Below are 12,588 nucleotides of genomic sequence, written 5' to 3'. Positions count from 1 at the left end.
GACTAGGGCAACCTACCTTTTCTGGGATGTTGTTGGGTGGTTTCATTTTTGGGCGGTGATCTATTTCCCTCCAGTATCAGCCTGCCTTCTCTCTGCATGGCTGTGCTGTGCTGTGTTGAGGGAGGTCGCATAAGATAGGCCTCCTCCAGGAAAGGGTCTTAGCTATTTGGTAATTTCCCAGCTCTAAACAAGGCTATACAGTTCGAATGCAAAACAGAGGAAAGTATGGAGACACCCCACAGTTGCACCATTGCTCTGGACGGAGGCCTTTTCTGGGTCTGTCAACTATAATGGCAGCTGTGACTAAAGGTGACTCCAGAGAAAAGCTCAAGAGATAGGAACCTGTGCAGGCTGAAAAGGAAAACTTGAAGTGAAATATAAGCTCTGCTTCTGATGACTGGTGACTCTTAAACTCCAGTTTATGGTTCACCAGAAATCTTCATTGGTGATATGTCCTTGTCCTTTCAGTCTGTTCATTGCAGATGTTAAAACCATGAATTGAGATTATTACAATCCCACACCTCCACAATGCAAACATTTCAAGGAAACTTCTAAAATTGTGCATTTTCCACCCCAAACAAAAAAATTACGGTTCATCATGCCTCTACCATTGACATCTCAATCAATCCAAATGTTTCGTAGCTATCTTTTTACGTAGAAAATACCACAACCAACCCAGGGCATTGCTCACTGGGTATATATACACACAATAGGTTTAGAATAACAGGAGCATCATCAGCAAAAATAAAGGGGGTAGGGGAATCCTTGAACCAATAGGACAAGCATTGAAAGGTCATGGTGAAACACCAGCCTACAAACACACAAGCCTAGATTTTCTGATCTGCATTACTTTAGTGCCTTGGATAGCATTTCAAACAATGCAGCATTCCCTCAGTATTGCACTGAAGTGTCAGACTAGACCAGTGTTCAAATCCTGGAGTAGGGTTTGAACCCAACAACCTTCTAATTCAGAAGCAAGAGTGCACCAACTGAACTAAAATGACACAGTAATATCCTTGTCGTCAGGCTACAGGAGAAAACAAGAGATATGTAACAGACTATTGACTTTTCTGCAACCACTCCAAAATATAACACATAACAGAGTTCCACATATATGAACACAGTGCTGAACAATGGGACCTATGTTTAAAAAAAATCTATTATGCATCTATGGATGCAGTCCATCAACCATAAGATGGGGCACCAGACATATGGCTTCACAGATTGCTAGACTTTTAAAATCAGTATGTCATTTTTATTCTGCATTTCACTTGTCACTTCCTGAGCATTTTGTAAACAAGTGTTAAAGCTAATGACAAAGGAAAAAATGGTGGATTTTCCAACTCATTTTCCCAAGTTACCAGCAAGTCAACAGTTATGCAGTTAGTTTCAAGTGTTTATTTTGCCACGTTACCAACAGCCCCGACATTGGCAACAGGACTGTAAACTATGTGTTCCTGCTGACTCCAGAGGCCACCAAACACCGCCATTTGAGCCCCCAAAGGTAATATAAACTGAATTGGCCATGTTTTCTAGCTGCCAGCAGCTCAGTCTGGATGAACGGGTCTGGAAAACAGTTTTGCCCTCACTGGCTTGTACAGACCTTCCCTAACCATTGGAAAGAGGTACGGATACAAACACAACTGCTTATGGGAGCTATTTTAAGGTTATTAAGCCTGCTGTGCAATCAGTCCCAGGATATAAACAGGGAGGTTTCTACAGCACTCGGGAGACTGCACCAGCCATAGAGAGCTGCTTCCTGAAACAATTTTGTAACACAAACAAACTGGATTAACCATCATTGGGCCTTCCCATATTTACTATGCAAAAATCACTCGATAAAGTTACCTGATTGGGATGGAGGTTGCAGAAGTAAGGAGCAAGAATCATTCTGATTGTTAACTGGTTTGGGCTGCAATACTGAAAAGATGAACAAGCCCAGGAAGTCAGTCAAGGGTATGTGCTGTTGCACTCAGATTTTTACAAGAAATGGTGTAATGGCACAGTTAAATCTATAAAAAGTATTAAGTTTGCAGCCTGAGCAACGCGAAGGGCCATACCTGATGAGTAATGTAATTTAAATGATCACTTGGAGAATTTCCATTCTGAGGTAAATTATGTAATATAGTGAATCAAACAACAGCAGAACATGAGCCTTCCACTGTAATTTTTCTGTTGTAATTTACATACTAATGGCAAGTTAAGAATCCTACTTCCCTGGAGCGCTGTAGAATCTTTTTGGATAGATGAGACCAAATTGCTTTCATCATCAGTATCTATCTTGATATCCAGTCCAGAGAACTAGAGAAACTTTCCGCACAGATTGTGTGTCACTCTTTGCTGAAGCAATCCAAAACTAATCCCACTGCCCCACTCACCCCACAGTCTTGCATCTTCCTGTAGCTTAGTCTCCATCTCAACTACTCCCTGTGACAAAGCATTCCAGGCTCTAAGAAAAAGGAAAAAAAACTGTAAAAACTCCCCCCCTAACTTCTCACGACTGCCTTGGGTGACAAATTCAAACTGATGACCCCTCTTGTCATATAATCCCCAATCAGAGGAAGTTGTTTTCCATGGCTCCCTTGTGAAACCTTTCATAGTGTTAAAAACCCCTATTAGATCTCCTCTTAGCCTGCTCTGCCTCAGTGGAAACAGTATCTCCATCTTTATGTGACCCCCTTGATTAGTAGGTCCCCGCCTTAATGCTTCAGTGAGTAAATGGTGTAATACTGAGCCGTACAGATGAGGAAGATTCCAAATTCTGTACATGGTGAAACAGCTCATCTCAGCAGGGCCACTACAATAGGCCTCACTGCCCGAGCTGGTTAGTATTTTTAAACATTTATTTCTGAATTAAATCAGCTTGGGCTCATGCATCTACTCATCATCCAGTGACTCTTGCTGGAAAAGTACAAGCATGGATATCTAGTGAAAGCACCATCTGGTTCAGCTGTGGTGTTTTCCATGGTTAAATACCATTGTTCAGAAAATGGGCGATTGGGTGAAATACCAGAGGGCTGATGTCACCCAAAACATTTTTCAGGAGAATACGTGGGTGGGGGAGGGGGTAGGAATGGAAAAAAAAAGTCAGTACACATAGTTCGATTTGGAAAAGATAGATAATACTGTACCACGTACATAAAAATACTGCAGCACACAGTGAACACATCTCCTTAATAATTTGAATGCCAGTGAAGATAGCAAGTTGACTCAGCTAAACAATGAAATAAGAATGGGTTAAATGCACAAATACCAGTGGCACCTTTTAATTTGCTTTATCCTTCGTACAAGCCCCATATACTGGAAATGTGAATGTTCACGCATCAGTTTGAGGGGAATTTGTGGAAGTCCACTTGATATTTAAAAAGAAGTCTCCTGCTGCACCCCTAAACAATTCTGCTACACATCACGGAACGAGCCAAGTGTTTCAGCATTGCTGTAATCTTTCAACTTCAGCAAGGACTGCAACAGAGGTACCACAACAGTCTAAGTATCCCAGGTTAAGGAGGAAAATAAAACAAAGCCAGGTTTCAGATATCTCCTGCTGCAGATGATACAGATGTAGAGAGCCACAAAAGTCCAACAGCCCCAAGATTTACTGCTCAGGCTCAATCACAAAGAATATCCACTTCGACACTGTACTGGAAGTCCACCATGGATTGTGGAACCCCCATCCCAGCAATGAATCGTCACTTTCAGGAGGATCAATGTTGCCTTTTAGCATAGTGTACAATGCAGCCACATTTTACTTAATTAAAAAAAATAGAATGGTTCGTCTTTTCACCGCACGATTGATTGACAAACAAAGTTAGTTGATGGCATTTGGTTTAGGTGATGGGAAATCCCACTGGGTGAGGGAGAAATCTCTGCTTTTTCTGTTGAGTACATACTGCTCAACAAAACTGACTGATCGCCAAAATTGCTCTCAAGGGTTAACAAAGAACATTAGCACAAAAGAAAGGTCAGTGTTTGAAGTATTTCATTAACAGACACTGCTCACCAGTAAAAAAAAAATCATATGCTTTTCTGCCATCAGTTGCTGCTATGAATGTTAACAGCAGTACGCAAGATTCAAATCTGGGAGACAAAAGTCGATACAACACAATGCCACGCACATGAAAATATAGCAAAGCGTAACACATCTATGAAGATGAACGTCAATGGAGCTCAGCTGCAAGCAAAGAATGAGTTAAATGCATATACGCCAGCGGCAGTCATCAGCTACACAATATCTACAGGGAGAATGCTGCACAAAGCATTCAAGCCATTATTTACTGAATTACTACAGGCGTCACATCTACTGCAAGCCCTGCTTTCGCAGACCTATACAAGCTAAAGTCTTTTAAGATCGTTAAATACATCAACAGTGACGGTTCAACAGTACACAGCCATTCTCGACGACCTTGCTAAACAATCTACATTGTCTCTTGGATCCTGCACCTTGGACTGTGGTAGAGGACAGGTGGTGGATGGCAGACATCGTCACAGCCTCTGCCGATGGCATTCCCCGGCCAGCTTAGTGAGCTACTAAAGCAGAATTCAAGATGAACCCCCTGCTGATTTCCACTTCCATAAGCCTGATTCTTCACCGCTGTTGAATGCTGCACCACATGACCCAGGTGAGCTTAGCAACTCGCTGGCTCAAGGAATCCAAAGTGCGAATGCAAGCAGAAGCTTGGATATTTTTTTTTAAAACCTCAAGCAAGCTCTTCCGGTATGAGACGGGCTACAATTCAACTGAAGTAGCTGTAACCACTTTAGGAATTTAAGGAAACACACATCAGATTTAAACTATAGTTTAAACAAAAGGCATATTTATTGCCAATTAGTACACGAGCTTGCCAGGCAAGCCTCTGAGAATTGCATCCTTTTCATGTCAAGCAAACATCTGCTGTGGCTCAGTCTGAAAGAAGTCACATGATCACTGCACAGCTTCAGTTTACCAGGGAAATGTTTTCAGCAGCACTCCTAGAAATTACATTGTAGTTTCTCTCCCTCTTTGCTCCACTATTGTAACTTGATTTCAGCATTGCTTTTTAAGGCTCCTTTTCCAGCAATTTACAATTTCAGACTTGTTTCAAAGTATTTTCACTCAAGTATTCCAGCAAGCCAAAAATTTAACCCAATACTTCTGAGAGTATTCCAATGCATTAGACAAGACAGAAATATAATCATACATGATCACCTCAGATTTTATTTACGAGTAATTGAGAAATGAGTTTTGTAAAATTAATAGAAAATAAATGAATAGATGCAAATGCAGCATTTTCCCAGATTCTTTTGTGCACTGCCCAGGTCAAGCTTAAAGACGCATAAACGCAGACACGCTGACGCCAACTCCATCTCTCTTTTTGTATGCATGGACATGCTGTACCATGTAATGGCAGCACAAAGTTTGCCCTCATGACTTCCCATATTCCCAAGTTGGCAATGACAACCAAACTGTCTGGCAGGGAACCAAGCAGGGCCATAAAAACCTCTCTGGAACCAAAACATTTGGCAGAGACAACCTGCACTCTCTTCACAAATGCCTCTTGCTAGCCAGTTCAGTACAATATGGCATCACTGGAGGTTTGGCAGCTTCAGAGTGAGAAAATAGTTATGAGGAAGTGGGATCCCAGGGTGATGGGAGGAACATTTTCAAAACTGAGGAAGAGGTTCTGGTGGGGGAGGGATGCTTTATAGGACAATGGTGTACTTAGGAGTTATAGGCGAGTTCTTTATTTGATAATTCTGCACATGGAGCACTCCTGATCCCAGCTAAGTTATCAGAATTTGGCATCAAACAAGACTAGCTCCTTCTCCACAGCAAAGAAGAAGAAATTAGAATAGGAAGCAGATAGATGAGTGCAGGGATCAATAAAAAAAGTGCCCTTCCTGTGCCAAGCTACTGGGCTAATTATTCCTCTGCCCTGTCCAGGGATGCTTAGCTTAATAGCAGCACTGGCTCAGCATAGAGCAGAATTCAAACCTAGGACCTCCCTGGTTTGCGTGGCTCAATGCCACGCCATAATGGAAAATAAAGCCCTGTTCTTAAACATATTAATTTGTGAATATTAGGATTAAAATCTCCAAATCACTTTATGAATGACGCAGGAAGATTTAACATGCTAAAGTATTTATTTATATAACGGGTTTCCTGATTACCAGTTAAACAAATACTTACTGTAGAGGGGAAAATTGGGCAAACAAACAAGGGCACTAAATGACTTCATTCAAAATTATACACTTCCCTCAAGAAATATCCCCAAACATCTCTATTATAACAAAGTTTGTTATCTAAAAGCTAGACCCACAAGTGGTCAGACATCCAAAACCAAAAAATATGATTGAATGTAAAAAAGGAGCACGAGAGGGGGAGTTCGAGCGAGAGAGGGCGATATAGATGTTGATATAAATAGAGGTAGAAAGAGAGGGTGGCGGCAGTGATGGGGAGAGAGAGTGGGTGAGGGGAGAGGTAAGGGACAAGAGACATGGGCGGGGGGGGGGGGGAAAGAGAAGGGTGAGCGGGCCGAGGGGGAGGCAGGCAGAGAGCGAGTGAGGGGGAGGGGGAGGCAGGCAGAGGGCGAGCGAGGGGGAGGCAGGCAGAGGGCGAGCGAGGGGGAGGCAGGCAGAGAGCGAGCGAGGGGGAGGCAGGCAGAGAGCGAGCGAGGGGGAGGCAGGCAGAGAGCGAGCGAGGGGGAGGCAGGCAGAGGGCGAGCGAGGGGGAGGCAGGCAGAGAGCGAGCGAGGGGGAGGCAGGCAGAGGGCGAGCGAGGGGGAGGCAGGCAGAGAGCTAGCGAGGGGGAAGCAGGCAGAGAGCGAGTGAGGGGGAGGCAGGCAGAGAGCGAGCGAGCGAGGGGGAGGCAGGCAGAGGGCGAGCGAGGGGGAGGCAGGCAGAGGGCGAGCGAGGGGGAGGCAGGCAGAGAGCGAGCGAGCGAGGGGGAGGCAGGCAGAGAGCGAGCGAGCGAGGGGGAGGCAGGCAGAGGGCGAGCGAGCGAGGGGGAGGCAGGCAGAGGGCGAGCGAGCGAGGGGGAGGCAGGCAGAGAGCGAGCGAGCGAGGGGGAGGCAGGCAGAGGGCGAGCGAGGGGGAGGCAGGCAGAGGGCGAGCGAGGGGGAGGCAGGCAGAGGGCGAGCGAGGGGGAGGCAGGCAGAGGGCGAGCGAGGGGGAGGCAGGCAGAGGGCGAGCGAGGGGGAGGCAGGCAGAGGGCGAGCGAGGGGGAGGCAGGCAGAGGGCGAGCGAGGGGGAGGCAGGCAGAGGGCGAGCGAGGGGGAGGCAGGCAGAGGGCGAGCGAGGGGGAGGCAGGCAGAGGGCGAGCGAGGGGGAGGCAGGCAGAGGGCGAGCGAGGGGGAGGCAGGCAGAGGGCGAGCGAGGGGGAGGCAGGCAGAGAGCGAGCGAGGGGGAGGCAGGCAGAGAGCGAGCGAGGGGGAGGCAGGCAGAGAGCGAGCGAGCGAGGGGGAGGCAGGCAGAGGGCGAGCGAGCGAGGGGGAGGCAGGCAGAGGGCGAGCGAGCGAGGGGGAGGCAGGCAGAGGGCGAGCGAGGGGGAGGCAGGCAGAGAGCGAGCGAGCGAGGGGGAGGCAGGCAGAGGGCGAGCAAGGGGGAGGCAGGCAGAGGGAGAGCGAGGGAGGGGGAGGCAGAGGGCGAGCGAGCGAGGGGGAGGCAGGCAGAGGGCGGGCGAGCGAGGGAGGGGGAGGCAGGCAGAGAGCGAGCGAGGGAGGGAGAGGCAGGCAGAGAGCGAGCGAGGGAGAGGCAGGCAGAGCGCGAGCGAGGAGGAGGCAGGCAGAGGGCGAGCAAGGGGGAGGCAGGCAGAGAGCGAGCGAGGGGGAGGCAGGCAGAGGGCGAGCGAGCGAGGGGGAGGCAGACAGAGAGCAAGCGAGGGGGAGGGGGAGGAAGAGGAACTTTGGTTCTGACCACGATAAGACACTATTATGGAAAATACATGCGCGTGGCGGTGCCGGAAGACCCAATCACAATTCGCAAATTACAGCCACTGCAGTTCTGAACCACGACCACTGCCTGAGGTACCGTAGCTCTGAGTTGGGGTATGGTAGGGCAGCAACTCCAGGAGACCCGAGAAGGGAAGAATATGGTACAGAAAAAGAAAATCAGTAAAAATTTAAAGAGTTTAACAATTAAATCTGTTTTGATCATATGTGCCATTCATTTCCACCCCACTAAAATTGCTGATCACCTACACTGCTTAAAGACAGGCATGTTTCAGCTGGAGTACTTCTAGTGATCCAAAGTGATGCGTTCATTTTTAATCATGCATTGTGTACCATTAAATCAACCAGTAATCATCCATAGGCACATCATAAAAACCCTCGCTAGTGTGTTAATAGCTTGTTCATTAAAAAACAAGTAGAAGCTGATGTGTCACCTTGCGTCCAAATAACAGAGCAATTGTTTGCGCCTTAGACAGAGTTTTCAAAACTCTGCTCAACAGACACCAGCATGTGATGCTGATAGAGGCGGAGGAGGGGGGGGGAGCGATGTGCTTTTTCTGCTGCCACTCTCTTCCACCAGGTTCCCCTGCATCATTCCCCAACCAAGGGGGTGGCCACCGAACCCAAACTTCAGGCTTCAGTTAATCCATTCCTGGAATCCGTTGCTAATAAGTGCCTGAGAGAAATCCAGCGTAATCTTCTCCCTGAATTTTCCCCAGCCTTAACTACCCTGCCAAGATCAGTAATATGTTGCAAGTAACTGCTGCTTGGCTCAGTTGGTCAAACTCGCACCTTAAGAGTCAAAACATTCTGAGTTCATGCCCAATTCCAGGATTTGAGCACATAATCTGACACTTCAGTATAGTACTGAGGGAGTGGTGCATTGTGTGAGGTGCCATCCTTGAATGAGATGTTAAAGTGAGGTGCCATGTTTACTTGATCAGGTGGATGCAAGAGATTCAATGGCACTATCTGAAGAGCAAGGAGCGCTCCTTGTCCTGGCCAACGTTCCCAAAATGGGATAGCTGATCATTCGTATAATTTGCTGTTTGTGTCATCTTACTGTGCACAGAAATGCTGCTATGTTTACCTACAATTAACAAGGACTGCATTTCTAAAGCAATGCATTGAATGCTGAGCACTTCGGCCTATCCTGAGGATATTCAAGGCTTTATATAAATACAAGTTCTTTCTTAGAGAATTGCACATCCTGAATCCCACTCATAAAATGTAGCGATGCACTGAGTGTGAAATTGCCCCCTGCCCCAAACAGGGCGCACCTGGGTGGGGATCCCATCAATATTCGGCACTTTGAAATTCTGGCAGCTGAGGGCAGAAGTGCCCTTGCAGCACTGACGCATCACAGTTAAAGGGGAGGACCGCTGCGAATTTCTATTGAACCTGTTGGCAGCCCGACTCAACCCGGGGGCATAATTGTTAGGTCGACCTGGAAGTCGGCCAACAATAAAAAATAACAGTGAGTCGCCGGCAGCGCAACCTCCCCTTTAAGGGCGGACACGCTGCCCAGCCACAGACAGCTCCCCGCTGGGGTCAGTGGCACCGACCGGCGGCAGCGATACTCCCGCAGGGCAATCCCGCACAAGGGTCGGAAAGGGTGTCACCATCAACGTGGCGAGAAAACGGGCAGAGCGGAAACCCGTTCCCGCCACTTCCAGCCCAGGGGCAATTTCGGTGGAAATTAGAGGCGGAAATGGAGCTTATGGAGGGGGGGGGGGGCAATTTTGGTGCCATTGTATCAGTCATGAAGCAGATTTCCGCAGCAGTCCAATAATAACTATGCTCACTGTGAGACCACTCCGCAGTGGCTAACTCGTAAACTGACAGGAGGTTGTCACTGCTGTTTTGCAGTTACAAAAACCTCTAAGCAAAAAAAAAAGGATCAACACAATTTACATGCAATTTAAACAACCTACCATAACTTAATTGCACAACTGCTTATATATAATTGGGCTCAGTCATGACACTACTGGTCAGGCAACCACAAAAGGTAGATACAAAACGCCTGCACAGTAGGATATTTGAAATTCAAGCTTCTAAATAAAACCCATTCACAGGGATAAAATGCATTTCTCTAAAGAGAACTGCCCTTTGAGTAAATATGGAATGCTGTTCTGAATCTCCTGCAGCACATAGCAGCTTTCTGTGCCATATCAGACAACTTGAACACACATATTTTAAATACATTTTATTCAGAAACTGAAATTAATGAAATAGTTTTCAAGCAGAATGAATGCTATAAATACCTTAAAACGTCACTACAAAAACCAAAAGGGGAACCATTGTAACATTCTGGATTATTAAAACAGACAGCAACAACTTGCATTTATTGCAACATGTTTTTAACGTAGAAACACATCCCAAGGTACTTCACAGGGAGAAAAGAAACGGATGTTGTCCCTTTGTGGGAAGACAATGATGCAACAGAGCTCGGTTGAAGAATTGAGTTTTACTGCATCTTTTTATAGCTGAGGAGGGAGATGGATAGACAAAAAGGATTGAAGGGGGAAGTGCCAGGGTGTACAGATGACAGCTCTGCCAACAACAGATGAAGTAAGTGAAGATGGGGAAGGAAGGCCAGAGTCAGAGAACCAAAGGATATGGAGCACTGGAGAAGTTAGAGGTGAAGGGGATGTTGGCCATGGAGTGATCTGTAGATAAATGATTTTAAACTCAATCTGTTGGTGGATATGAAGCCAGTGTAGATCAGCAAGGTTGAATGTAATGAGCCAGTGGAGCTTAGTGCGAGACATTCTACTGAGAACTACTCCACTAAATATTTACTTCTCGATTACAGTCCAGCTACGAAGGTACCTTTGGCATCCTATATTTTAACAAAATAGATGAATTAATAGCACAGATTTTTTTTAATGGGTTTGATCAATAGCCATTATGGAGACATTGGTGCAGAGTGACCAAAATATTCCAGGATACCTGACGTTTAGAAGAAGTAGGCAAAATGGAAAAGGGGGGGGGGGGGGTGTAATCCTGATAATAAAAGATGGGATAAAGACAGTAGAAAGGATCTTAGCTCAGAAAAATCAAGATGTAGAATCAGTTTGGGTGGAGCTAAGAAACAACAAGGGGTAGAAAACACTGGTGGGAGTAAGCCCCCTCCTCCTAGTTGTACTTTCAGAAAGAGTTTAAATCATGAACTTAGAGGTGCATGTAACAAGGGTAATACAGTAATCATGGGGACTTTAATTTTCAAATAGACTGGGCAAATCAAATTGGCAGCAATAGTGTGGGGACGAGTTCATGGAATGTATTCAGGATAATTTTCTAGATCCGTATGTCGAGGAACCAACCAGAGAAAAGGCTATTTTAGATCTAGTATCGTGCAACGAGAAAGGGTTAATTAATAACCTTGTAGTAAAGGAGTCTCTGGGGAAGAGTGATCATATGATTACATTTTCTGTTGAGTTTGAGAGTGACTTAATTAAATTTGAAACTAGGGTCTTAAATCTGAACAAAGCAAATTACGTAAGTGCAAGGGGCGAGTTGGCCAACATAGATTGCAAACTAGATTAACATATAGGAGGGTAGACAAGCAACGACAAACATTTAACGAATTAATTCATAATTTGCAATAAATATGCATTCGCTCAAGGAATAAAAATTCCGCAGGAAAAGTGGTCCAACCGTGGCTAACAAGAGAAGTTAAAGATGGTATTAGATTAAAGGAAAGGCTTATAATGTTGACAAAAGAATAATAAGCCGAAGGATTGGGAGGATTTTAGAATTCAGCAAAGGATGACCAAGAAATTGAAAAAGAAAGAGATGAGAGAATCTGAGAGTAAACTAGCAAGAGACATAAAAAGATTGTAAAAGTTTCTACAGGTATATAAAAAGGAAGACATTAGCAAAAGTAAACATGGGCCCCTTAGAGGAGAAAGTAAACAAACACTTTCTATCTGTCTTCAAAAACATTCCGGAAATTGTGGGGAACCAAGGGTCTAGTGAAAATGAGCAACGTTAAGAAATTAGTAGTAAAGAAATAGTACTTAAATTAATGGGACTAAAAGTTAAAAAAAATCACCTGGACCTGATGCAAAAGATCCTAGGATTTAAAAAAAGATGGCTACAGAGATGGTGGATGCATTAATTTTGATTTTCCAGAATTCCCTAGATTCGCGAACAGTCCCCATGGATTGGAAGGTACCAAATATAACCCCACTTATTCAAGAAAGGAGGGGGGAAGAGAAAATCAGGGATCATTAAATTTTTTTTAAAATTCGTTCATGGGATGTGGGTGTCGCTGACAAAGCCAGCATTTATTGACCAACCCTAATTGCCCTCGAGAAGGTGATGGTGAGCCACCGCCTTAAACTGCTGCAGTCCGTGTGGTAAAGGTACTCCCACAGTGCTGTTAGGAAGCGTGTTCCAGGATTTTAACCCTCACCTTCTGACTATGAAGGAATGGCGATATATTTCCAAGTCAGGATGGTGTGTAATTTAGAGGGGAACTTGTTCCTATGCGCCTGTTGACCTTGTCCTTCTAGGTGGTAGAAGTTGCGGATTTGGGAGGTGCTGTCGAAGAAGCCATGGTGAGTTGCTGCAGTGCATCTTATAGATCTGCGCGCCGGTGGTGGAGGGAGTGAACGTTTAAGGTGGTGGATGGGGTGCCAATCAAGCAGGCTGCTTT

General features: G+C 45.7%; 1 protein-coding gene across 1 annotated transcript in view; it reads right to left on the bottom strand.

Annotated features, from left to right (window-relative positions):
- The window catches only part of LOC139264363 (protein Jumonji-like), a 447,980-nt gene that overhangs the window by 214,733 nt on the left and 220,659 nt on the right, over positions 1-12,588 (bottom strand). The window lies entirely within an intron of this gene.

The sequence above is a fragment of the Pristiophorus japonicus genome, chromosome 5 (assembly GCF_044704955.1).
Source record: "Pristiophorus japonicus isolate sPriJap1 chromosome 5, sPriJap1.hap1, whole genome shotgun sequence".
NCBI classification, from domain to species: domain Eukaryota; kingdom Metazoa; phylum Chordata; class Chondrichthyes; family Pristiophoridae; genus Pristiophorus; species Pristiophorus japonicus.
The sequence above is the reverse complement of the archived record's forward strand: the minus strand, read 5'-3'. Positions and strand labels throughout refer to the sequence as shown.